The following is a 25,685-nucleotide window of genomic DNA, read 5'->3' as shown; positions in this document are numbered from 1 at the left end:
TCTAACCTCCCGATTCGCCCGAATTAGTTTTCCAGTAGCTATATAAACAAGTAGGACTTCTTGTAAATCATTTGAAAGAGTCGATAAAGTCGGTAGTGTTGTGGTTGGTCGAAACCTCAATATGAACTGCAGATGTGCTCATACAAACAAAAGTAATTAGATGCAGTCTCAGATAACCTTTGCATGTGTGTGAATCTTGATAATTACAAACCTGAAATAGTTTAAGTTGTTGATGCCTCAATGTTGGAACGGTTCTGAATATCGCAGTTGAGAACGTGAAAAGTGATTAGTGTTAGTGGTTAAAGTAACTTTGTGTCTGTTCGTTCCCTAGAATCGCTAAATAAGGGTGCTTAATCTCAATGAGACTATGAAGAGCAAAAAAATCATGCTAATGATACACCCCGAGAATCAAAACTGCCTGATTTGTCCTTAACTTAGAAAAAAAAACCTAAAATACATGGATAACTACTAACTCATTGAAATTAAAGCGTTATGTAACGCAGTTAGGACCTTGAATATGAACCTTACAATATGCACGAGTCTAAAAGAAAACATATTGTCAAACCTGATTCTGATAACATTGACGATGACAGTTTAGAAAACTTGCAGGTTGCATTTGTATCAAAAGCGAAGGGTAAATTAACAAAAAAAAAAACGAGTTACTTGGAAAAATGAAACTTTGTGAAGTAAATTTTCATTTTCTGGTAAATTTATACAAGAAATAATGGAGCAGTTACAGTACCGCTCAAAGGTGTATCATATTTTTGTTTTGTGTGTTGTTTTTGATCTAAAATATTCATACAGTATTTCTGGAGGTATTTCAAGGTATTTTGAACATCAAACATACACCAGTGTTTATAAACAAAGTAATTTATCAATGACAAATTCAACAATCATGAAAACACAACATATTTCTAAAAGCTCTGAACTCTGGAGTACTCAAAAACAATTCTATATGAACACCAACTTAATACTTAGTGGGATATCCCTTACTGTCGATGATAGTCTTGCATCTACGGAGCATGGAATCGATCAAAGAATCTATTGTCGCCTAGTCGATCTTAGCCCACTCCGTCTACAACTGCCGGAACTTTTCATCGACGAATGTGGCTTGAACGCCCTTCACCTTACGTTCCAGAGTTCAGAGTGTTTCAATGATGTTGAGGTCCGGTGCTTCATGATGGGCAATTGGTACTTGAGATCGAAGCGGATGCCAGACGGACGGCAAATCTACGTTATGCCATCATTTCGAAACATCACGAACTTGCTCTCGTCGCTCTAGATGACCTGCTCACACTGCTGTCGGGTCTAGTAAAGGTGAGCCTTCGCCCACCGCACGCATGCCTGCATATTCTTGGCCGAGACGAACAATTTCTTCACTGGTCGTCACCCAATGAGTACAGCAGCATTCAACCTTCCCTTGATCGCTGACCCGCGTACCACAATTCACGTCCTATGTTCAGTACGCTCAGCCTGCAATTGCTCCTGCTCTCGAGGCAAGTGGTAACTTCTGGTATTTCTGGACGTATCTTCGTCACAAAGGCTTCCTGAGTTCGCCAGTTCTCAAAAACTTTGAATACAGCAGATTGGGTGATCGAAAACTGCTTTGGTAGCTACGTCTGTATCATCTTTTGCAAAAATTAAGAAAAAAGTCGCTCTAATTTGATAATTCTCGCGACCTAGCTTTAAGCTGAGCAATATTGTGTAAAAAAATAAGTTTGATTTATGTAACCACAAAAAAGTTGTGCAAATTTTTTTCAAAATATGATACATTTTTGAACGGTACTATACATTCTAAGGCAATTTTTTGAACAAGCTTTTGTTCAGAGATAATATCGTTATTACATAAGCAGTGGATCTTAAAATCTCTTTGTACCACTACTATGATCAAAGCATGTAGGTTAGGTGGTGGTTTACAAATTAATGACAGTAGCAGATATAGCAGATATCACATTTTTATGATAATGAAAACTTCAAGCCTCGTAGCGATGATAGGCATGACAAATTTCTGAACATAAGACCTCTTCTGCAACAAATTTTACAGTGCTAACTAAAAAATTATCTTCTGACCAACAAATCATACAAGAATTTTCTCCTACATAATTGACCTGTGCTTGATAATCGTTTCGCAGCTTTTTGATTTTAAACTCGCAGTAATCATCAAAGGAAAAAAACATGGTCGATCATACGCTATCAATGGAATATCGGCATCAAGTCGAGGTGGCACTTCCGCCAGCGTAAATGATTCCATAGTATCCAGCGCCTCAAAAAAAATCTTTCCAGATGTTCCTCTGGATTTTGTACATTCTGATAACATCGAACATGTTCTTACGTGGAAAAAAATCGTCAGTTATGCCAAAACTGCAACTTGAGGTTAGAAATGCAAGGAATATAATAACTGACTTTGAAAGGTTGTTGGTTTCACACTAACAGCAGGTTATGAGTTGCAATCATTTAAATATAATAATAGTGTAAGAATGATTAATTATTCCTTTTTGTGATGATTAAGGTCTTATAATTATTTGTGTGTATTTATATTTTTACATACTCATGCGGCCAATAAATATATGATCACTGTTATAATTGTAATGCTACTAGTAATGTTTATTAAGTGGAAAATTACATCGTATAGAGAAAGCCATTGATCTCAACTTCAAAGACATGCCATCAGAGAGGTGTAAATTCACTGGGAGTTAATGGACTGTTCTAAATCATGAGGAACATCTTCACCACTCTGTAGTCCGTTAGATTATTACCTCTCGGGAGGCAATTTAAGTCAAGTGTAATTCCACGCACGTCTAACAATCGTAATTAAATGGGTTAATAATGTATTTGGTAATTTAGGGGTATTGTGGATGAGTTGGCCTAATAAATACTGCTTATTTTGAATACAAAGTTTTGATGGTAACGTTTAGAGTTAGTTTTGTGGAGGGGATGTCAAGTAAAAGACAAACTACGTTAAACTTTTGTTTCTCCCTCTATTAGGATTTAAAACATAAATATAAATTATTGTTAGTGATGTGGTTATGTCTCTAAGGAATTTCTTGATGTATGAGCTCTTTTAAGAGAAATCGTTTTAAATATTTTATTTCCAAATGATGGATAGTTTTAATTTCTGTATTGGTTATTGATGACGCCCAGTAGCGAGTTTGCCGCGTCACGCGCAAAAATAAATAACAAACAAATAAATAACATGAACAAATGCGGCAACTCTCCGGATGAGGTATAAATAATTCGGAATGCATCAATCCATCTAAATAATCTGTCCCCTACGGTTTGGGGCGTCGCGACGCCGCCGATATAAATCGCCGACGGGGACTCCCCTGGCCGTTGGCTTGTCACAATCTGTGTTTGTCAATTGAGCGTTTAGCGCGACTTATGAGTCACTAGGAAAATGGTCGGTTGACCAACCCCCAAAACGAACACACAAATGTCGATTGATATCGATGGTCTGAGGACTTAACGAAATTGATTGTCTCTTGTTGCGGTTAATCGACGTTGATTGGTCGGTCGTGTGTACTGACAGCGTAATTTTCTTGATAAGCATCTATCCAATTACTTGATAATGGGGGTGATGTCGCAGCAGGAATGTGTTCAATACGATAACGGTTAATGGTGTTTTAGTAGGTATAATAAACTGTTTTGTTGGCGATGAAAACGAATTTACACTTCCTTTTAACAGTTCGTGTCGTATCATTTTAATGAGAACCGCTAAGGGATGAGTACCTAAAGTACCTGTTTTGATATTCACCAGCGTTTCAATTTGCGAATTGGAACCGCATTTCAACTCAGATACGAAGTTGGTCGTTAAGATCCTGGAAGTAATCTGCCTGATGCATATCTCGCAGTACGAAGTCTGACTCGACGAAACTTGGTGGCTTGTGTTTATGTTTATTTCAAAGGAAGGTGGTGTCGCGAGGAGTTATTTTGAAAACCCCTACTACTTTTGTAGATGTTAATTTTCAAAAGCCAAGTTGAATATTCATTTCTAAGAAATGAAGGTAGTATTTTTAGACGTTAACGTTAGAATAAACAAAATTGACTAATAAAAATCCAATCTTGAACACTTCACATTATAGACACCTCCATTAAATCTCATCCCTTAAACTTTCGATCCAATTTGTTCTCGACGAATATCGAAACGGACGGGGCTTCGGACTTTCCTGCGCAAAGAGGATAGTGTGAGCTTACAGGGCAGATCTCAATATCGAGACCGTTCTTCTCGGGCGCACCGTATTGAGCACATCATAATTGCCGTACTAAATCTGCCTGAACTGCGAAAGGGATTCAATTCGGATCCGCGATGGAAGATGATATAATTCAGCGCTCGGTTCTTATTCCGCCCGTCCGAACTAGATTTACTACTTCTGTTCTTTGTCATCTCGCTTTGTGCTGCGCGCGAAGGGATAGAACGGCGCCTCCACCACGATAATGGACGCCGTCGTTATAGCGGACAATAACTTCGTCGGTATTTATGCCCCATCCAGGCCAACCCTCCCCATTACCGGCGCTTTTATATGCGAGATATGCCTGCCGCAGTTTAACTGCATATTAAAATCTGTCGGAAAGAAGGGATTTTTTTTTAAAACGCTTTCTATATAGGAAATCTATCGACAATTCGGACGTACAAGGTTTCACTGTTTGCCAAGTACCGCTAAATCATTGTAATGATACGATTGGGGGGTGCTTTAGAAGGCGCAAGTGTGCGGTTGCGTGCGACCGATGTTTTTATTCCGGTCGGAAGTGGTCCGAATGGTAGCTATAAGTTTTATCGAATGCGATTACTTCCGTCTGTTACACTGGCAAATCTTGATCGTTCAGGGACTATCTGTGGCTGAATGACGAAATGCTTTCTAGTAATGGGGTAGAACAGATGGAAAATATTGGCTTATTCTTTCTCTTTTTTTATTCAACATGATTTACTTAACTGCGTTAGGTAAATTTAACCAGAAAACCTTTTTATACACTTCCGAGGGCATTATCGGACATTATCGGCCGTATATATCCCAGTTAAATTACACGTGCCATTTTGGGGCGAACGAAAACGACCGGGCGCTTTAATGGCGTTTCATTAAAAATTATCGACTTTTCCGGACTGTGCGCTTATAAATTTTCGTGTCCACAACCGACGTTGATCGGTTGTTTGGTCAAACTGGGCGTTGCCTGAACGCAAATCGTATTAAAATACATCCAAACGAACGTCAAAAACGCTTAGTTAGCAGGATGATTCCGACAGCTAATTGCGTTGCTTGTTTTCCAAACCATACACAACACGTGATGGCGGTTTTACGAAAAATGAATGCCGTAGTTCATGTTATTCAATTATTCCAAATCAAACAACGAGGATATCGCGAATTTACAAAATGTTTATGTAACCAAATAATGTTTGGTCTCTTTTGTTGGTTTTATTTTTATTTTTTAGTTTACGCGTGTTGAATAATAAATAATGAACAAAATAAACGGTAAATGTGGAAAATGTTTAAATTCATCGTTTACGTGCTTTAATAAACATTACCGGGATTCCGAATTTGCATTGTTAATCAACACAATGGGTGATTTATAACAAAATAAACATCTTTTGATTAAATTAAGAAGAATTTTACACCACGTGGATGAATGGGTAAGAAACAAATTGTGTCAACGACCCTAAAATACATACAAGGGTAACTGGGGAATAGTTTCTTCCTCGAGAACAACAATCATTATCATTAAGCTCAAGGTCCAGTACACATGAGGATATCATCCTGAAACGCCACATGATTGACGCAAAATGCTGCCAACAACTACCGGAAAGACTCGAAGGACGTCGTCGTCTCGACGCCTTTACGACCCCAAGTCCAATATATATCCGACACACATGCTCTGAATAACACCACAAGATCCGCACCCGTTTATCCACAAAAGAAAGAAGAAAGAATCTTTCGGAGAAAGTGATGGTCCACTTTTTCCGGGTATCCTAAATCAATTTTGTGGGCGGAAAATTTGTTTCTACGAAAACCGACCCCGAAATCAATTATATACAACAACGGGAGCCCTATAGGCGACGAAAAGCCGTACCCTACGGGGGAGCTGGAGGTGGATTTTCTTTGTCACCCGAGTACGCAATTCGACACGAGGCTGCTTGGTCACGTTTTAATTCGAAATTGATTATGTTGGAGTGGGTTTTCGTCGGTTGTAATGGAAAATATAACACTGAATTGTGAAATTGTATGTTTTGGGAGGGCTGTTACGCTGTTATTCAATAGCCCTTTCAACAATGTAATTGTAAACTTTGCTCCACAAAATTACGTTTTAATGTGTTTTAGCAAGAACTTATTTTTAATATCGCAGGAAAGGAATCGGTGGAAATATCATGTTTCAAAAAAAAACATATTCATAACAAAAATAATTGTAATACCCATAGCAATCAAGCATATCTTCTCTTAATAAATTATCACCAATTATAATATCGATGTTTCACCGAGATAATTAACGATCAATGCGTCAATAATAAATTTCACATTTTGTTTAAGGTTGTCTAGTAGATTGTGCATATCAATAGCACATTAGCGTACATTAAAAGTGTACATTTAAATTCATGTACAGTTACTATAATGTATGCTAAAAAAAGTCTGAGTAGTGATCTCTGGGGATCGTCCTACTTAATAAATGGTGTTTACTTATTGTTAGTAACAAATTGAAACCTATTCATCGAATATAGGAGCCTAACAAATTCAGGTCGTCACGTAGTGAAAAGTCTTGGTCAGATCAAAAAATGCGTCTTCACAAGTTATTTATATTCTGCACCGCTGTGTTCTTATTTTCTTAACGTAATATATAAGAGAAGGAAATTTTCACATCCCACGACCTTGAAAATGCTTTGTAGAACTCACGACATATATTTAATATTTATTTTTTAACATGGTCTGAACATCAATAATTTCAAGCACTAAATTGCAGTATAACTTGCGGATATTATACAAATGAGCATTCAAAAAGCATTATTTCTCTGCCATAAATGTCTATCTTGCAGTATAAACCGTAATACGAATAGCAAAGACGCTGGGTGTGGACTCTGTTTCTGAACACAAACTTATCCAGTGCATTTATCAAGTTTCCTTAAAAAATATGAAGTACTACGTTTTTGTAAAGAACAATAGGAACAATTAATGAGTAAAGTAGAAAGCCCACCTGTATCCGATGACATTAAGATTTGAAAGTATGTTTATTTCATGAAAAGAAGGGAGACGAGGAACAGGTTTTTTCTCTTGCTTTGGAGAAGCCATAGAGGCTGTTCTTCCTGCATTTCTTGTGATGCGTGGTTATTCTCATCTTTATCGTCCTATTTTTTGGAGGTCGTCGTGGCGGCCTTTATTATGCTTGTCTACAATTTTTGGCAATCCTTGGTAGTTGGAAAGAAGGATTCCTTTCATTTGTGAACGTGCTCGTTCCAGAGTCTCTTGTGTGCTGGCATCCTTCTTCTTCAATGGCGCTACACCTCAAATCGAGCTTTGGCCTCCTTAATGCTTCGCCTCCAAGCGTCCCGGTACCCGGCCACCCTCTTCCAGCTCATCGTTCCGAGGATCTCCTGTGCGTCCTTGGTTACGTTGTCTCCCATCTTGCTCTTGATCTGCCGGCCATGCGTTTTCGTCCTAGTCGTCTGAGGAAAATTTTCTCTAGGTCAAGAGTTTAGTTTTGTCCTCGTTAATCCTTAGTCCAACCTCTTTACTGGCGGTTTCCTAAAGGTTTCCTTGACCACCTGCATTGATCTGCCAAGGATGTTAAGATCGTCTGCATATAATACCACATGTACAGATTTATTCAGCAAGCTAGCATCCAGATAATAATAATAATAATAATAATTTTATTGGCAAAAAAGAATACTACAATGTAAGTGATACATACTACTATAAAATAACTAAGTATAGAGTTTGTCACTCTCATAGATACATACAATCGCCACCTTTTGGTTTCCGCTATGTCTGTCCGCGTTCTTGCAGTATATCTAATGATTGTTCTGACGCAGGCTTTGCATGTCCTCTCTTTGGTTACGATAAACATGCAGTTATTTTTCGAAATGGTCGTTCTGAGTGCTCCCCCAATACTTAACGACCTGTTTTCTTAAATTGTTCTTTAGTTCTCCATAAGACCATATGCTTACGTCGAATTAAGTGTAGTCTGTTACTTGTGCTATTATGTAGTCGTTCACCTCTAGCTTATATTTGCGCGGTTCTCCAGCTATTAGCATGATTTATGGTATCATTTATCTTTCATGTTTATTTTTTTTGTCTAAAAGTATTCTCTGTGTCTGCATTCAATGTTACATCGTCAAATCTAGAAAGTATAAGTATGCTGGTTTATTATATTTGTCCCGTACTTGTTGTTCCTGTTGCTCGTCGCATTTTGTTACAAACTTCAAAATGCAGTGTTGTAAGAGATGGCAAAGCAGCTTTATGGATGTGTCTAGGAGGGAAATTCCTCGGTAATTCTCTGGGTCTGAAGATGTTCTTCTCTTAAAAAGTGGAATACTGATACTGTTTCTCCAGCTCTCTGGAGTTTGTAACTTCCCGCAGTATTTCATTATATAGCTCCGCTGGTTGTTCTCCTCCCCACTTTAGGAATTCATTAATATTTTCTATTTTTTTTACAAAGCTCCTTTCAAGGTTACGAAGCAATTTGAATAAATAAGTGAGATCATATGTAATCGTCTCTCTGTCGGTACCTTTAAAATACTACATAATCGCTGGGTAGACATTTAAAAAGACCACGTCGGCATTATTAATGGATTCTAAAACCGATGAAACAGGATGATATTAACTGGATTTTATTCGAGGTTTGGAGCAATCGTGACCTCTAATGATCCAGAAACATCGTTGTAATCAACGCAATGTCAGCTGTGTTCCTCAATGGCGAATATGTATTCCGATGGCAACTATTCATTATCAACATAAGGTTTCCCTAGACAAAATGTGGTGTTGCGACTCTCTGTGTAGTAACATGGACTTGAATAGAGAATTTTTCTTGAATAGTTAAAATTTGGCTAGGGAATTAATGTGGCCACATGTTGCACATTCGTGTGCCAAAACATCACATCGTGTTTCTTATCTGGTGAAAAATTGCCAGTGAAATAAAACGGTGCTCGCTATCTGTTTCGGTTAATAATGTTGGTTGATAGCAAGAACGTCCTGATGATTAAAGTACCTGGGTTAGAATTTGATGATAATCCCTTGTGACACGAGATCGAGCTTCACCTGGAACATAATACCACTGAGTCCGGACATTCTAGTTTTCTACAAGCCTGTTATGAATATCCTTCTATTTGCTAAAATGATCATAAAAGTTTTAAAAGTCTAAAAACCTGTCAAAAGCACATCAAGGTGTCAAAGAATTAACGGAAACATCATTCACGCGCTTGAGATTCTCTTAAAAACTTATTCTTCGAGGATGAAATTAAATACTTGAAGCTTAAATAAGAATGACAGGATATCCGAATACCTTTTTCTTAACATTCCTAATGCCGTTTTGGCTTCCCTTATCAACTATTAGCATTAACCATGATATCTCTCAATATGGTACATGCTATCATCTAAAACATCGTCTTTGATATTACTCTATACTGCCCTTATCCCTTTCGATATTTCTCTTACTATTCATTAACATCGCTATCTTCCAATATCACTGGCTTAATTCAACATTGTCTAATATTAGCCCTGATATCTCTCAACATAATCCATGATATATCTCTACATCTTTACTGATATATTTCAGCATCATCCATTGAACATCAATCCTCTCACATAATCATCGTCCTTCTTGACATTACTTGGAGGTCTTAAGTGTTCTTTATTCTTTTTTCAATTTTTTATCTCCAGTCTTATTAAATCCAGTTTCGATTGATCCATATTTTATCAAACTTGAAACATACTGAAATATCTTATAATCCTACATCTCTAAATACTACGTCTACGCGTATAGAAGAAAGTTGTACGATTTTTTTCTGTGTACTTTTTTTTCTGTGAAAAGTATCAACCCAAGAAGATCGCAATATCCTATTTATTTTTATTTGCTTTCAATAAAGTAAGCTATCATTGCTGTCAAGTGATTTAAAGGATGTTAAAACGAACACCTTATATTTTATCTTATAATCAGTACTTTTTACCGAAGGATAATCTCATTGGTCGGTTAAGCACCTATCAAGATTTCATGTCAACGTCCTTCCCTGTTAAAGGACTCTTCAAGTAATCCACTTAAGAAGTCTCGTCGGTTGATATGTCTCGAAAGCCAGGTATTAATTAAGTTTGCTTTGACGCTGGTAAAAGGAAACGTCAAGAAGTTACTTTACAACCGGTTTTACATCAAGTGATCCAAAAAGTTCGTTTCAAAAAATATTAAATCCCTGAATATATTAAGCTTTTATGGCAAATCTGGTGCATCCACCATTTCTTTACTCCGAAAAAATATTTTGTGTGGTTCTAGAAATCCATCCTAGGGTGGGATGGTGGCATTAATATAGGATGAGATGAACGACCCCGAAAGGGCACACCGGACGGATTGCGGGTGAATCAGGAAACCTACTTTCGCGCTTTTCCCTCGCCCTTTAATGCGACCAAATGGGTCTCGATTGTGTCGTTATTTTTCTCCTGCCGGGTATTTAAACTCTCGTAACGCGCGCGTTACACCGAAAGGTCCTTCAATTATGCACAGTTCGTGCGTGCTAATTCGCTTATTCTCTCCCCTTAATTCCTCAACATCAGTACGTACAGGGTAGAAGGTAAATAATAATTATTTCAAATTTTTCTTTAAATAAATAATTGATTTTTCTTGTTGCGGGAATTAAAGTAAATTACGTTATAGTCGAAGAAAAGATATTAAGGTATTTGATTCCATCCGAAACGTGTTGAGAATAAAGAACATCTGGTTGCTCTGCTTGATTAAGAATCGGCCATACAATCCGGCAGTTATGTTAGAAGGGGAGTAACCCCCCATAGTCTTCAGTTGAGAGCTTTTCTGTTAATAATAGCTATTGTTGATAGAAATTCACCCCCAAGGGACTAGTTCATTAAAATCCAACGCCATCGGCATCAAAACATCAACGCGCCCCGTAGTAAACTTTGTATGTAAGGGCTGTTTCGTTCGCTGGACGTTTATACGAAATGCAGAAACCTTAATAGAACTATTCCAGTCGAATATTTGGCCGTCCAATTCTGGAAAATCCTCTACGGTGAATGGTGCGATAAAATTTTAGCGTCAGCCGGTTCTTCGTTTTAACTGTTATTCGAGTATTAAACTTCGCGCCCGAATCTGCATTTCGTTTCCAGTTAAATTGCCCCAGACGCGAATTTAATTCAGTAAAGCTTTCATAAGTAGTCAATTAATAAGCAAAGTTTTAACCAGTAATATTAAAAATTTCAATTATAAACAGAAGACAAATTTAGGAAAAATAAACAAAAAAAAAAAGCTTGAAGTATGGGGAAGGTAAAATTTATGATGACGTCGAATAAAAATTATAAAGCGATGCAAATAACTTAAAGCCGATTTATTATCAACGCGCGGACAGGTCAATTCGTTCTACTTCATTTACATAAGAACTTAATCTTTAATTACTATGGTAATTTTAAAGGTTTTTAAAACACCAGATTAATTATATTTTTTTATTATGAGAAGATAAATATAATAAAAATATTTAACATTTTTCTTCGTTGTGTCTCGCTGCGGTTTTATATCTCTCTTATTAAATTCTTGGAATATTTTATGAAAGTAAAACTCGGGATCTTAGTACAAACGTAGATTAGAACGAGCAGGAGTATTGGAGTTATATTCCCCCAAGATAAAGAAAGACAAGTTACTGCTCGAGGAAGCAACAAGAGGGACGGAGAAAGGTTAATCCTCAGTGTAAAAGCTCCCATGAGGGTCGAAACGTCGACTGTTTTTCGTTGGTTGCCTGAATTTCGCGTCGAAATTCCGTGGCGGGACCAAGATTTTATATGACAAGAGCCAATGGGTCCCCAGGATTTCACTTCTATAACGACCACCCCATATTATTTTGACATCGTTAAAACGCTTTATTTTATTGCCGGGAACCTTTATATGGAGCTACATTAAATTTTGAATGTACGGTCATTGTATTTTGTAAACCGAGAGAGGAAATTTTTATTGCTTTTTGTTGCACAAAAATACTTTAATGTATACGATCATTGCAGTTTAATTTATTAAAAAAGGGGGGACGTCAATAAATTCAATTAAATTGATAAAACATTGTGCAGACAATATCGTTTGGCAAAGATAAACAATTTTAACTGGAAAACATGGGAACAGAAAAAGTTGAACGACAAAATGCTATTCGAAATTCATCAATTTCATCGAACGAGTCCGTTTGTTCGATTCGATTACGATAAATAAATCGCAATTTGGATGTAAATGGAAACGGGGGTAGCAAGTTCTAATTTTCATGGGCCGCGTGCGGCAATTGCAAAAACGGCGCCGAATGGAAATATATAAAGGACGTTAGCCAGGGCTTTAAACGATATTTGGATTTTAATTTATTCAAATTGCTCAAACCGGAATGGTTACTACCAAATAACAACCGTAATATAACGAATGGAGTCAATTTAAACCTTGTTAATTATACATACTATACAATAAAAGTCAACTTTTATAATAATATTTTTTATTATATTATTTTTGGGATACAATTAATTTTATAATTTATATTAATAGATGTATCCAAGTGTAGTTTATCGGCTGATTTATTGGGGAAACCCATCTGTGCCTACATCTTCAGGAATAAAACCCTCGTCGATTCGAGGACGTTACACGAATGAGCGGTTCCGTCCTCAAATTCGCGAAATAGGACGAAACTCCTGTGGAAGCGACACAGCACGGGCCAGAAGGTTTATTTTCGTCGACGCGGTGTTTGTGTTTCGCTCGCCCTTACATCTGATCGCCTTATTTCACGGTTCGCAAATTCCGGGAAAGGAAACGTCGAACTGTTTCCCTTCGTTTTCCTCCTTTGCTTTTATGTCTCTGCGTTTCCACTCTCCTGACTCTAATACAACTTTCATTTTCCGACCTCATTAATTCTAACATCATGTTTTTATATAATTATATTTACAAGATCAACAAAATTAATCAATTTAAAAAGATTTTAAATAGTTTTTATGTTAAAGTGATCAGAATATATAAGCAACCTTCTTAAAAATTAATGATTAGATGATGGTAATGAGCTTCAGACATAAATTGAATTTTAACGAAGGCCTGTTAATAAATTCATCATTACTTCTTCTAAACATAATTTTGGATTAGTTGCTGCACTGTCCCAAAATGCTGGAAGCAACTTGTTAAATATGTTCCAAAGCTATCGATTTCCATGAAAAACATATCTTATAAAGAGGTTGTTGTAAATTGGTGAAACACAACGTAGTAGTAGAACGTATAGTTGATTGTTATTGTAGTTGATGTGCATCATCCAAATTTGAATAATATTCCTTCTCTTGCGTCGCTAGGTGCGAGAATCAACGATGATATAACAAAAGTATATTTCTACAGAAAGTTCAAAATAAGAAGACAAATTTGCTTAAATTTGTTTCAATTATGCATGAGATTGAAAATACCAATCAATACATTCATCATAGTTCATAAAGCCGAGTAGAATATGTTATTCTTCATCTTTACTTATAGTTCATTTGCTAATAAATATATTTTTGGCTGGCAAGTGTTGTATGTGGATAACGCAGAAACCTCTCATCAATAGATCCAATTGACAATAGAGCCATATTGCTTAGAGTCAATATGCTTGGAACAGTGTTATAAGTTACTATTTTCTTTATAACGTCGTGTGCGCTTATAGGGCAAAATGTTGAGTACCACCTCGAGTACTGAAAGCATTAATTGATCTTATATCGCAAAAAGATGATAAGAAGCTCGTAATTATCCTAATAGGAAAATGTCAGATACTTCTATGGAGATGGACATAGATCTAAGTTGAAAACGAACCATGAAGAAAGATGCTGGAACTATCATGGTATTGTTAAGATGCTAGAATTATTTTGTCACAGATTCTTAAACATCCAGAGGTACTTGTAGCGTAAAGATCAAACAGCGCAACATACTTTTTCACAACAATATTTAAGTTGTCTCGCCTTTATCATTTGTATAAAGCGGGACGTTGTGGGAAACAAACACCAAAGAAGGTGGGATGCTAGTTTTTGCAAAGAGCTGCGTTTATTGTATCGCCAGCTACGTTTATTATATCTCCAGCTACTGCATCTACTGATGGACCTAGAAATTATTTCTTCGCTTATATCAATATGGTGAAGACGAAATAACGGGAAAGCCAGATTCAAGTAAAGATATAAGATTTTTAATATCTGATAACAATGATTGGTTCAAACATTTAAAGAATGTATACCCTACGAGAAGCAGTAAACGTTGGCTTCCATATTGCGATATCTTGCAATATGTAATTTATACAAAACCCTATAATATTTATTTAAAATTCGGACAATATCAGAAATTATCCCAATTTAAACAAACAATTAATAATTTTATCCAACATCCTTTGCCTCCTTGTTATTAACATTAATGAAGAATCCCGTCCTAGTTCAACATTTGAGATGAGCATTACTCAATGTTCATGGCCCATACTGCTAATAAAAATATTCTCAGAATTTTGGAATATGGGGATAAAAAGGCAATGAGGACAATATTGTGAATAATCTTAAAATAAATAAAGCCATTGCTTGTTTAACAGCAGCAATTAAGTTATTCCTGCGAAAGCTGGGAACGGAATCTTCATGCAAGTGGCGATACAAAACACTATGATTTGAATTCAAAAACAGGCTAGTCTGTGACATGTCGTAACATGTTTTTAAGCTAAGGACACGCATACACATGATAATTTTGTCTCGGAAAACAGCATGTTTACGCATTATTTAAACCCACCGATAGAACTATCTTGATATCGTTATGAAATTGGAGGTGCTTTGATGCCATATATTTAATAGCGTATTTGATAAAATCTTTACTTCAGGTAACTTACCTATATCTGGAAAAAAAGTTCTTAATTGCGCATAAAGGTCGGCGGTAAACGTTCTAATGCAGTATTACAATAAAATATTAATTTTACATCGACGCTGTCAAGCCAAAACGATATTTACTTGATGTTTCAGAAAACAAAGGAATGTTTTCACGTCGTATTGACATAGGCATTTGCGCACTTTAATCCAGTATTGTAGCGATTCTAGGATGTTATGTTGCTTTAATGGATGCTGATATAAACATTCTTTTCAACAGTGTAGTTAAGTGAAATGTGACCATGTTGGCGTTTATGCCGTGTTGGCTTGGCAGCAACGACATTAGCTGTAATTTCTGCCATAATTAGCCATTAATTTTGTCTGAGATCAAACGATACGATGTTTTCAGGATGTTTTGTTGATACATTCATTTGTAATGCAAACAAAAATAACTGTTGTTGAAAAACAGTTCTTCTGCAACAAACTTAGATTAAATCATGAAAAGACAGCTAATGTATTTTTGATGTGCGACCTGTAAAATTTATCGAATTCTGAATGCATAAAGGTTCTTAGCAGTAATAATTATATGTTGAGAATGCTGAAGGAAAATATGTCATAAAACGTTTTACGCTCAGGGTATTTTTTCTTCTGACATCCTTCTGTTAGTAATGCCTTATTTGTTTGGGCCGTTGCGTGTATAAGTAGTAATAGTTTCACACTGCAGCGTAAAGTTATCAAACATTTGAATAACTTGAGGTACCGTATAGAATGTGAAGCATCTTGTATTAAACTAAATATCCTAAATGCATTTTAGTATACATTTCATACGCAGAAAGTTATATAAATAGATTTGAAATAAACGGAGATGCTCAGTTACAGTTAACACACGTAACAAAGATTTACCTCCGCCAAAATATTGCATACTATCCAGCAGCCAAAGAACTCTAAATTATATTGCATCAAATGTTTAATAAATCGCCACCAACATTGCAAAAGTGCTTATCAATAAATAATCTGTTTTTGAACCAAACATTCATGTTATTTGTTTATTTACAATTTATGGGTACAGAGACAGGACAAACCCAAAATAATAATAATAACGGCGAAATTAAACATTATAAAAAGACTGAACAAACGAAAATCCTGAAGCTTGGAATCGAGAGTCAGTAATGAACAGTATTCTTCCTTCTCGAAAAAGAAATAACATTACATTTAGACAGATTTAGGGTCAAGTGGTTTTTAGTACAAAAGCCAGAAATCCTGAGAAGGTCAGTCTGTAGCCTAGAGCAGTCCATCGGAGATGAGATACGCAGATAAAACTTGAGATCATCTGCGTACATTAGACATTCACAATGCTTCACAACCTTGAATATATCGTTAACATAGAGATTAAATAGCAAGGGTCCGAGGTGGCTACCCTGAGGCACGCCCGAGGGAACTGAAACAGGGTCAGAGTAATATTCGTTAACAGACACAATATGGCTCCTACCTCGTAAATATGAATCAAACCAGCGTGAACACCATAACCATGAAGTTTTGATAAAAGAAGGCTGTGATCCACACGATCAAAAGCCATTATTGATCAAATCATGTTAAAATATAGTTTGTGTATTCAAGCAGGTTGCTCTCCACTGACCGATTCGCAAAAAAACCATGTTGTCTGGAATCGATTTTGGATTTAAGGCTGACGAAAGGTCTGGTATAAACAACCAGTTTCTCTAAAACCTTACCAAACACAGACAATATAGATATTGGGTGATAGTTAGATATAAGGTTACGACTACCGGATTTAAAAATGGGCAAATTATAGGCACGTTTCCAAAAGGCAGGAAACGTACCTTCCTTTAGAGATTTCTTAAATAAGATCGAAAGTGGTAGAGAAAAAGATTCAAAACATGATTTTATTAGGATAGGAGGAATACCATCAGTGCCTGGACCCTTATTTATATTTAAACCAATAAGTGTTTCCTCAACCTCAGACCGCTCAAAGCGCATCAGACCCAAACATGTAGTATCATTAAGGTCACCGTTAGCAGAATTATTCTTATATTATATTATATTCTTACAATAAATCCTGCAGTATATTCGTTAATGACGTCTTGGTTTAAAACAAGAGCTAAAGGATTTACAATAATTTTGTAGTTGATTGTTTTTATATCAATAAAGTCGAGAATGGAAGGCTCAATCTTTATACCCGTCCTTGCTTACCACATTTTCCGTGTCGATGACTAGGAATTAATTGCTTTTTCCATCAGCTTTTAACGAACCATGTGAAACGTTAATTATCAACACAAATAGTTTGTCTACTATATCTAAACATCACACAGTGATTAATTCTTAGAGTCTACTTAGAGTTCAAAAATACGGTTTGCGTGATACGATTATTACATGATAAAAATTTCTTAAATTAACTTTTAACTTTCAATTGGTAATTTTTATATAATACGATATGTATTAATATAACCAATCTAATGAGGATATAATTTATAAAGTTTAGATAGATACATGATTCGGATATTATCCCTTTTAGGTAATTCGTTTCGTAATAAATAAACCCTTCAGGGAACCGTTCACGATCCGGAAAGTTGTTCTAATCCGGCAATTTGGAGTTTCAGTTAGGTAAATACACATGATGGCGCTGATACGCCCAGGCATATGCAGATTGAAGGCGGTTGGTGGGTTCCAGATTACAACCCGCTGTAAATTATTTAATGACCCCGGGGAAGGATTATATTGCTTGACCGTTCTCCAACCAAACAACAAATCTCTCATGCGTATTCTAGACCGTAATATCCAAATAAAACTTTAATTGAGATAACTTTCAATATTTATAAATAAACTTTTCGGGGTGGTTTATAAATTAGAGAAAATATTTGTTATATGGGCGGAAAGAGAACTTTAAATGTACTCGAAGGTTAGTTTATTTTCTGGGGAGTAACCACAGTGCCCCGTCTGTCGGCCACCGGCCGCTTCGTCGAATCGATAACTTTAATGGCTCTGTTAAAACAATCCCCGAAACGGAAGACCGTGGCCAGATAAGCAACGAGTTTCCCTTTGCTATCTTTATAGGACGCAGCTGGGCTTAAAACGCCTCCGCTAACAGTTCTTTGTCTGATGGGAGAAAAGGGAAAGGGTTTATGTCACTTTCTTTAATATATTACAGTCGTAAGGTTTTAACCATAAAATTTAAAATTTTCTTGGTACATAACTAATTTTGTTTTTCTCTTTGTTTCAGGTGAGTTCATTTTTTGAAAGCATCTCATAAATCTTTACTTCTCCTCTTTATAAAATCCACCCCTAAGGAGTAAAGATGTAGATAATCTCAATGGGTCATCAATCCGCTGTTCACGAATAAAAATGCACCGTAATTGGGGGGATATTAAGGCCCCCCATTTCCGTCTACGATGGGCAAGTCACGCCGTACCGAGGAAGTAGTAAGCGCCATTGTCCCTCGTAATCTTCGATAATCTCTTGGACGAACTCCTTGCCGACACGGGAAAACCAAAAATCCCTTCAGGAAGGGAGGTCTCTAAAAGGGGGGATATATTGATTCTCGGCCTATATCCTTCTCTGTACTTTTTGTAATTACCTATCTTCCTTACGATGGACACGGTAGGGGAATGAATTTTTCTCTACTGCGAAAAAGGATCGGGGCGGTTAATTATAGGGCGACGACGTCGTCCCCCCTTTTAACTGTAAGGGGGCCGTCGAGGTGGTATTTTTCTGCGTGACGACGGGAGAATCTTTTCAATTAGCCCTTGCGGCTGAGAGAAGATAAAACGCTGTGTGAGATCGCGCTAAATGGTGTGCGTTGCAATCTCCCCTTCATGTTAAGGTTGGGTGAGGTTTGCTTAATATTTTTTTTTTTGGTAAATTTAATTAAAAAACTCCAAGATAACTCGAACTATCCATTAAATATTATGTGGATAATAAAAGTTTTCGTTCTGAATTTCGCGGGTATCGCATAATCGTCGGTGTACGAACGGAGTCTGGTTACGGGATTAAAGTTTTCGATCTTCTCCACCCGGTTCCGCGAACTCGAGCTCTTGTAATCTTCACCGGTGCACTCGACGGTCGTAATCTGTGCGAGAAAAACGCTCGCACCACTTAGGGACTAAGTACTCGCCAGATAAGATCCTTACAGAGCCCTCTCGTCCCCCATTCAACATTTCTTCGCCACCTCTTAGACGAACCTCGTTTCCTGTACTAGTCACTAATCCAACAAAAAGAATCATCTCTTCACAACAATACATCCACACCCTACAAATGTCATCATTTCATTTAAGAAAAGACCAGATCTAAATTGGATCTTACAATTGAAGCAAAATATATTTTTAAATCTTGATATGTCTTAAGTAGAAGCTATTGAAATGGAACTTGGAGTCCTCCATAATAATACTAACAAATCCCATTCCGGTCCAATCAGCAATCCTCACTTCAATAAGCAATAATCGTTGCTCGGTCCAACGAATAAGCACTTGAATTTCAGGCTTTGCCGATAACGACGTTGCGCTCACGCCATAATCGAGGCTGTCTAAGCGTGTTCCCTCTTACCCTGCGTATGCATCCTGCAACATATGTTCCTGCTTTTGGTCGACCGCATCCAATTAGATTTTACCGGGTAATGAATATATATGTAGCATAAAGAGCTACGGAGAGAAATGGCCCCTCGTTTCACCATCCCCAGGTTTCGTCCGATATCAACATCGCTTGACCGAACTCGTCCCTCAGTAATGTACCAGCTTGTGGTATGGACAATGTTGTATGCGTGTGCGGAAAAATAAACTTGCTGTGACACGATTTCATCCGGTTTAGATTGGTTAAAACGTCCGGTTTGAAAAAAAGGGGAACGGAAATTTACGATGTTAAAATTGATTAAAAAATGTTCGAATTTGAATTATGAGGTATTTGATAATTACGATCGGAAATTATTAATAACATCTTTGGACAGCTGTGAATCATTTAAATACTTCCAATAATGCATTGCTAAAAAATGTCTTATCGCTAAAAATTACAAAAAGTCGAGGTATAAAATAGATGTCTTTAGTTGATTTTTATCACTTCAAAATGATGTGCGACGAGTTTAAAATGAGTTCACAAAGCCTTTGGTTGAACATTGATTTTTATGTAACAGAAAATTTAAAAGTGATTATTGTTTACTTTGCTACTATGCGATTGGTACGTATAAATATTTAATAAAAGGTATTAGTTAAAATGATTTATTTTTAGTGGATTAATATTGCATGTATATTTTTAATGTTGCAAGATATTTATGGATTGTTCGATGATAACAAGTGTATCATTGACTTGAAAAAGATCCTAATAATCACTTTCCTAGGAATGTGTATAAGCGAAATTTTATTGATAATAGGACTTGTTATGGTACGTAAATTTATATCATCTACGATTTTACAAATAATCATATATTGATTATTAACTAGATAATGTAATTTATTCAATGCTAGACTTTTTTGATTATTTATTCAAGAGAACTGTCTTTGCTGTTAGAGTTTGAAATGCTCCAAATAGTTAATTTTGTAATCTAGTCTTGTGATTCGATACGTCATGGAAATAGAATTCAAGAGATTCCGATCGCCTGAAACGAAAATTTAAGTTATGTAAATACGAAAATGACACTGAAGTGAACGAATCATTTTTATAACGCTTGATATATTTAGCACAAGCTTCACGAATTTATGGATGTGATATGACCGATTTTTCTAATAACTTACAATGGTATCGTTATAAAAACAAAATATAAAAAGGAATAAGCGAATGCAATCATTTGTGTCTTGGAATGGTGTAGATATCGTTAGGAGAATTGTGCATTTTAATCAAATAAAAAAATATTGGAGAATAATAAGAATGTTCAGAATCTCATATAAGACAGTGACAAGAATGTTAATGTTATGTCGAATTATCTCCATGTTGCAAAGATCTCTATAATCTGACTTACATAGGTGATGAAAAGAGCAAAATATTTAAAGAAATTTTAGTACTTCCAGCAATCATAGTCACTAAACTCTGCAGAAATATCTCCTCTTTGCCACTATCACTTCCGATGTTTTCTGTGTCCTCGCTAGTCTAAAATTAATACCGTTTCACCGCTCTTTGGCAATAGAGATGCTGTTCTGTATGAAAAAGTCGTTTGGCAGTGTTAACATCTTCTGCTGCACCTGCTCTTGAGCTTTGAAAATGGTGATATTGAAAATTACAACTACATCCACAATTAAGCTCCTTTCAGATTAAATCTTTGTTCTATTACCTACTTCATTTTTACAAACATTTTCTTATTCTCTTTGACATCTATGCAGAATAGCATAGACATAGCCTCCATGAACAGACGAATATAAACAGAGTTGCACAATTTAGCGCAAGCTATAACTTCAAAATCATTAACACTGAAAAAATATATAAAGAAACGTGGCATATTCCGCGAACAAATGAGATCAACCAAATAGACCATGTGTTAATCTGTAAGAGTAGACTACTTCTATCCAAACCATCAGATCAAACAGCGAATAGCTCTTGCGATGGAATGCCAACGATCAAATAATACAAGATGGAATACAAGACTTGAGATTGGAAATGTAAAGGAGGAGTACCAGGCGAATTTAAATCAGAGGCTGCTGGACTGTTGACTTTCTAAGAATGTAGATAAAGAATGGTCATGCATAAGAAATTTAATCATTGAAACAACAAATTGTACTTTGTGTATGGCGGGAAACGCAAGGAATGAAGAGTGGTCGGATAGGTGATCGGAGAAAGGAGACAAACTATTCAAAAATGTTTGCAACCGAATACCACTGCAAATGGAAATAACCATAACCAAAAAAGAAATATGGTGTCTAGACTATGTAACAGGAAGAAGAAAAAGGTGATTTATAGAAAGGTACAAGAAATGATAAAACATCACGATAAAAACGAGAGTAGAAGGTTCTAAAGATAACCGAGAGGAAGTACGAAAGCTTTTGACCTAAGATAAATGCATGTAAGGATGACCAGGGAAATGTTCTTGCAGAAAAAAATGACATTTGACAACGACTGAAGAAATATTTTGAAAGTACTCTCACAGTGAACTCTTACATTACACATCCTAGCTATGAAGAAATCAAAAATATAATTTAAACCCTCAAAAATTACAAAGCTCCAGGAGGTGAGATATGACTTAATAGTATCGATATGGATTTAAGAGAAAATTTCAGAAGAATGTAGCCTTGGAGTTATTCCTTTACCTACATATAACGAATTCATTTTAGGACATTTGAACGAAATATGGTATCGAAAATATTTGAAGCTCTACAATATGATGAGGGCTATGAATGTATCACAAAATAAACCAATTGATATATGATGTCGATATTACCAGGTTCATTAAAAGTAACAGACTTCGGTGGATGGGGCACGTTGAACGAATGACAGATAAGAGAACAATAAGGTGAGTTAACAAATTGAAGACCCGTAGGTCGAAAAGCAAAAGTCAGAATGAGAAAAAGATCAGTGGATGATGTGGAGGAGAATTTGAGAGCAATTGGAATTTGGAGGAGGATATGGTTGTGTGGTAAAAAGGCAGAATGAAAGAAGATCATTAAGCAGGCTAAAATCCACTGGGGGTTGTATTGCCAAAAAGAAATGGCTCGACTTAAAAGTTTAATTCGTTCTCTGTTGGAGTTCATAGCTTAAACTCACTATTTTTTCCAGTCTTCATAGCACCTTTGTTTTCGAATATTTCCCAGTTTCTTGCAGACACAACATCAGGCCATTGCTTCTAGCATGTAGATATTAAGATCCTCTTTTTGGCACCTAGCTAGGCAATGTGGATCATTCTCAAGCATATAATTAGTATGGTGTTAGATGGAACGTAAAGAATATTTTTAAATTTAAGATATTTTATCTTTTGAAAATTTTGGTTCCGACTTTCAGCAATATTTTTAGCAGCAAATCAGTGTAATAGCTCCTCCATGTTTACAGATTTCAGTTATCGTCATCTTTAAGATGCTTCTCCATCAACACTATCAGCAGCTTTTCCTTATTTCCATTTTCATTATTATTGAACATTGTTGTATCAAGCTTGACTGCTGTTATAACCCTTCTTGACTATTTTTGCTTTTGTGTGGTACATATTTACATCCTTTCTATTTTTTTTTAATCCTTGGTTATCTTCCACTTTTTCTTATCATTTTCTTTCACAAACTTTTTTTCTGATTCATAACACAAACGGCCTGCAAATGAGTTGATAACTTTTTTACGACATTATAGTAGTAAAAATTTGAGACTGTTTGATAACCGTTTGATCCACAGTTTATAACTGCCGAATATGCTAACAGAAACACTAAGAGATCAATTGTTTAAATATCATCTTTTCGATTGGGATAGAAAATCCACACAAATCTCAAGCAAAGGTATTGAAAAACTATAATGTGTACACGGCTGGTAACTCAGACACCACTGTTCTATTCGAAAGTATGCAGTAGAACTTTGCCAAAAACTTGTATGAGATTAATAAATACATGGTTTATTTTCAAAACCTCAAACAACTGAAATCCACTGAAATTTACTCAAGGCGTAGGTTGTGTAGAAAGACTCAATATCGAAAAAGTAAATGTTTCAAAAGTCTCGAGAGAAACAAGGATCATAAATAAATTTATTAAATAAGATTATAATGAGATGATTTAAAATGGTTTTTAATCAAAATCATCTCAAAAGTTACTTCATTTTGAGCTTTATCGCTCTATGTACACAACCATATTAAAATTGATTAATTTTTTTTGTAGAAAATAAAAGGTTTAATGTTGCCTTGGTTGGTCCTCGAATTCGGATTAATAACAATCACAGTTTGCACCGCAATAACATTACTTTTTTCATCACCGTACACAGCTACCGTTATTTTGCTTTGTAAGTTTTGTTATTACATACTAACGTAACTTAATTTTATTAATTGCATTTTTCCCTTTAGTTTCGGTCATACTCATCTACAAATGGTTTGCCGTTTATAAATACTGTGAAATTCTGTTACCAGAGGAAAATCCTATACATACCATGATAATTCCAGTCAACTCTCACGTAATCGCATAATGACTGCAAAATACAAAAATCATTGTTGAATTAAGATTTAATTCAAATAAATTAAAAATAAAAATTAATCTCTACAGCTAAATTAGCTTTTCGAAAAAAAACCTTGTAGCACTTTCCTATTTTAATTAATTCACGTAGTCCATTTTCGGGCCCTTGTCACGACAGACAATGCCGAGGGACCGAAAACAATTTTTCTTGACCCCGACATATCTCAAACACGCCACGCACGAGCAATCCACCATCGTGGATTTCCCCGGAAGGACACACCATCACCAACTCGCCTAGAAATTTATCTCTATGCCTTAGGATTGTTTAATAATGGGAGCCCCCTGCACGATCCGATTCTCGGTCGTTACGCCCCTTAACGGATCCCCAAAACCGGACCGCGACCGTTAAATTGAATGTCTACAGGTAAATCCATGCTAATGAGGGCAATTTGAGTTAAAGGGGCTCTTGGATGCAGCGTACCGGTAACTCCCCTCCAGGCCTTCGGAGAATTTCAATAATTGCTCTCCATCGGTTATTATTAAACCCGTTTTGGAAAGTGATTAAATTGGGGATAGAAATTAAATTGGAGAAATTGAGAAATCGTATGGAATCGTTTTTTTTTGTGTTTGTTATCGCGTTTCGGAAACTGAACGTGCGGAGAAAAGAGCTTTCAACTTGAATGAGAAAACACTTAAGGTAAAAGCTGTCCGCAAATTTCGTCAAGACGGACGTGATTCTATCGATTTGAAATCAGAGCGAACTACATTGGAATAGAAAAAAATAAACATAAATAAAACTTGTTTTCTTGTAGAAGTGTAATAGTAGAATCAATAACGAGGAAATCGGAACATTTCGAATGGAGTGTGGTAGAGAGAGAATCAAAACGCAAATCTTGTTTGAACTTGTCTAATAGGAATGCTGAAAGCGCTTTGTACCAAACCAGTTAGCAGCCGAATGGAACGAGCTCTGCGTTTAATTAGAACTTTGAATACAGTGTTGGAGACATGGGTATACAAGTTCAAATGGGACTTTGAAACGAAAAGTACTTTTTATCAAAGAAATGTATGAACAAATTGATTGATCGCTTAAAATTGTGTTTACTCCTATTGGGGATATTAAATAGGTTTATTTAGGGGAGTTGTAAAAGGTTTAAAAAGGTTCGGATCGAGTAATACGTGGTTTCGCGAATTTCCTGGCAATTGTCGGAGTTTCCAGATCTCTGTAATGTACATTTTGCAACAGAGTTTCGCGAAACTGTTCGCTAAAGACCAATAAACGGAACCAGATGGTTACATTCATGGGATAAAAGTCGAGGAAAATTGAACCGTGAAAAACACAACGCATTACACTAATCACAATTTCAAACGAAATTGTAGTTGTTTTTAATTATCTTGGGTTGTATCGGTTTACTTCGTTTATTTCCTTTTTTCTTATCTTTCTCCCAAAGTTATGAGATTACCGAATCGCGTGACTATCCTCAAAATTGATATCAGATCGTATTAATAGTGTTTAATTCTATCACACCATACCCTGAAAATAATACGGTATAACTTCACGAAAAAAACACAATGAACTTTAATAACACGCCGGGGGCGTATTACTTTGCCACCTAATTTATTGGAGTAATTCTGG

General features: G+C 36.1%; 1 protein-coding gene and 1 long non-coding RNA gene across 10 annotated transcripts in view; both read left to right on the top strand.

Annotated features, from left to right (window-relative positions):
- The window catches only part of LOC111424081 (uncharacterized protein CG43867), a 193,589-nt gene that overhangs the window by 97,070 nt on the left and 70,834 nt on the right, over positions 1–25,685 (top strand). The gene's annotated exons all lie outside the window — the stretch shown is intronic.
- LOC139431837 (uncharacterized) lies at positions 18,238–24,147 on the top strand. The gene is made up of 3 exons (XR_011641868.1): positions 18,238–20,372; positions 23,765–23,885; positions 23,947–24,147. It is a non-coding gene; the product is annotated as an uncharacterized lncRNA (long non-coding RNA).

This window comes from Onthophagus taurus, chromosome 11 (genome assembly GCF_036711975.1).
Source record: "Onthophagus taurus isolate NC chromosome 11, IU_Otau_3.0, whole genome shotgun sequence".
Classification (NCBI taxonomy): Eukaryota; Metazoa; Arthropoda; class Insecta; order Coleoptera; family Scarabaeidae; genus Onthophagus; species Onthophagus taurus.
Note: the sequence above shows the minus strand (reverse complement) of the source record. Positions and strands in the feature narration are given on the sequence as shown.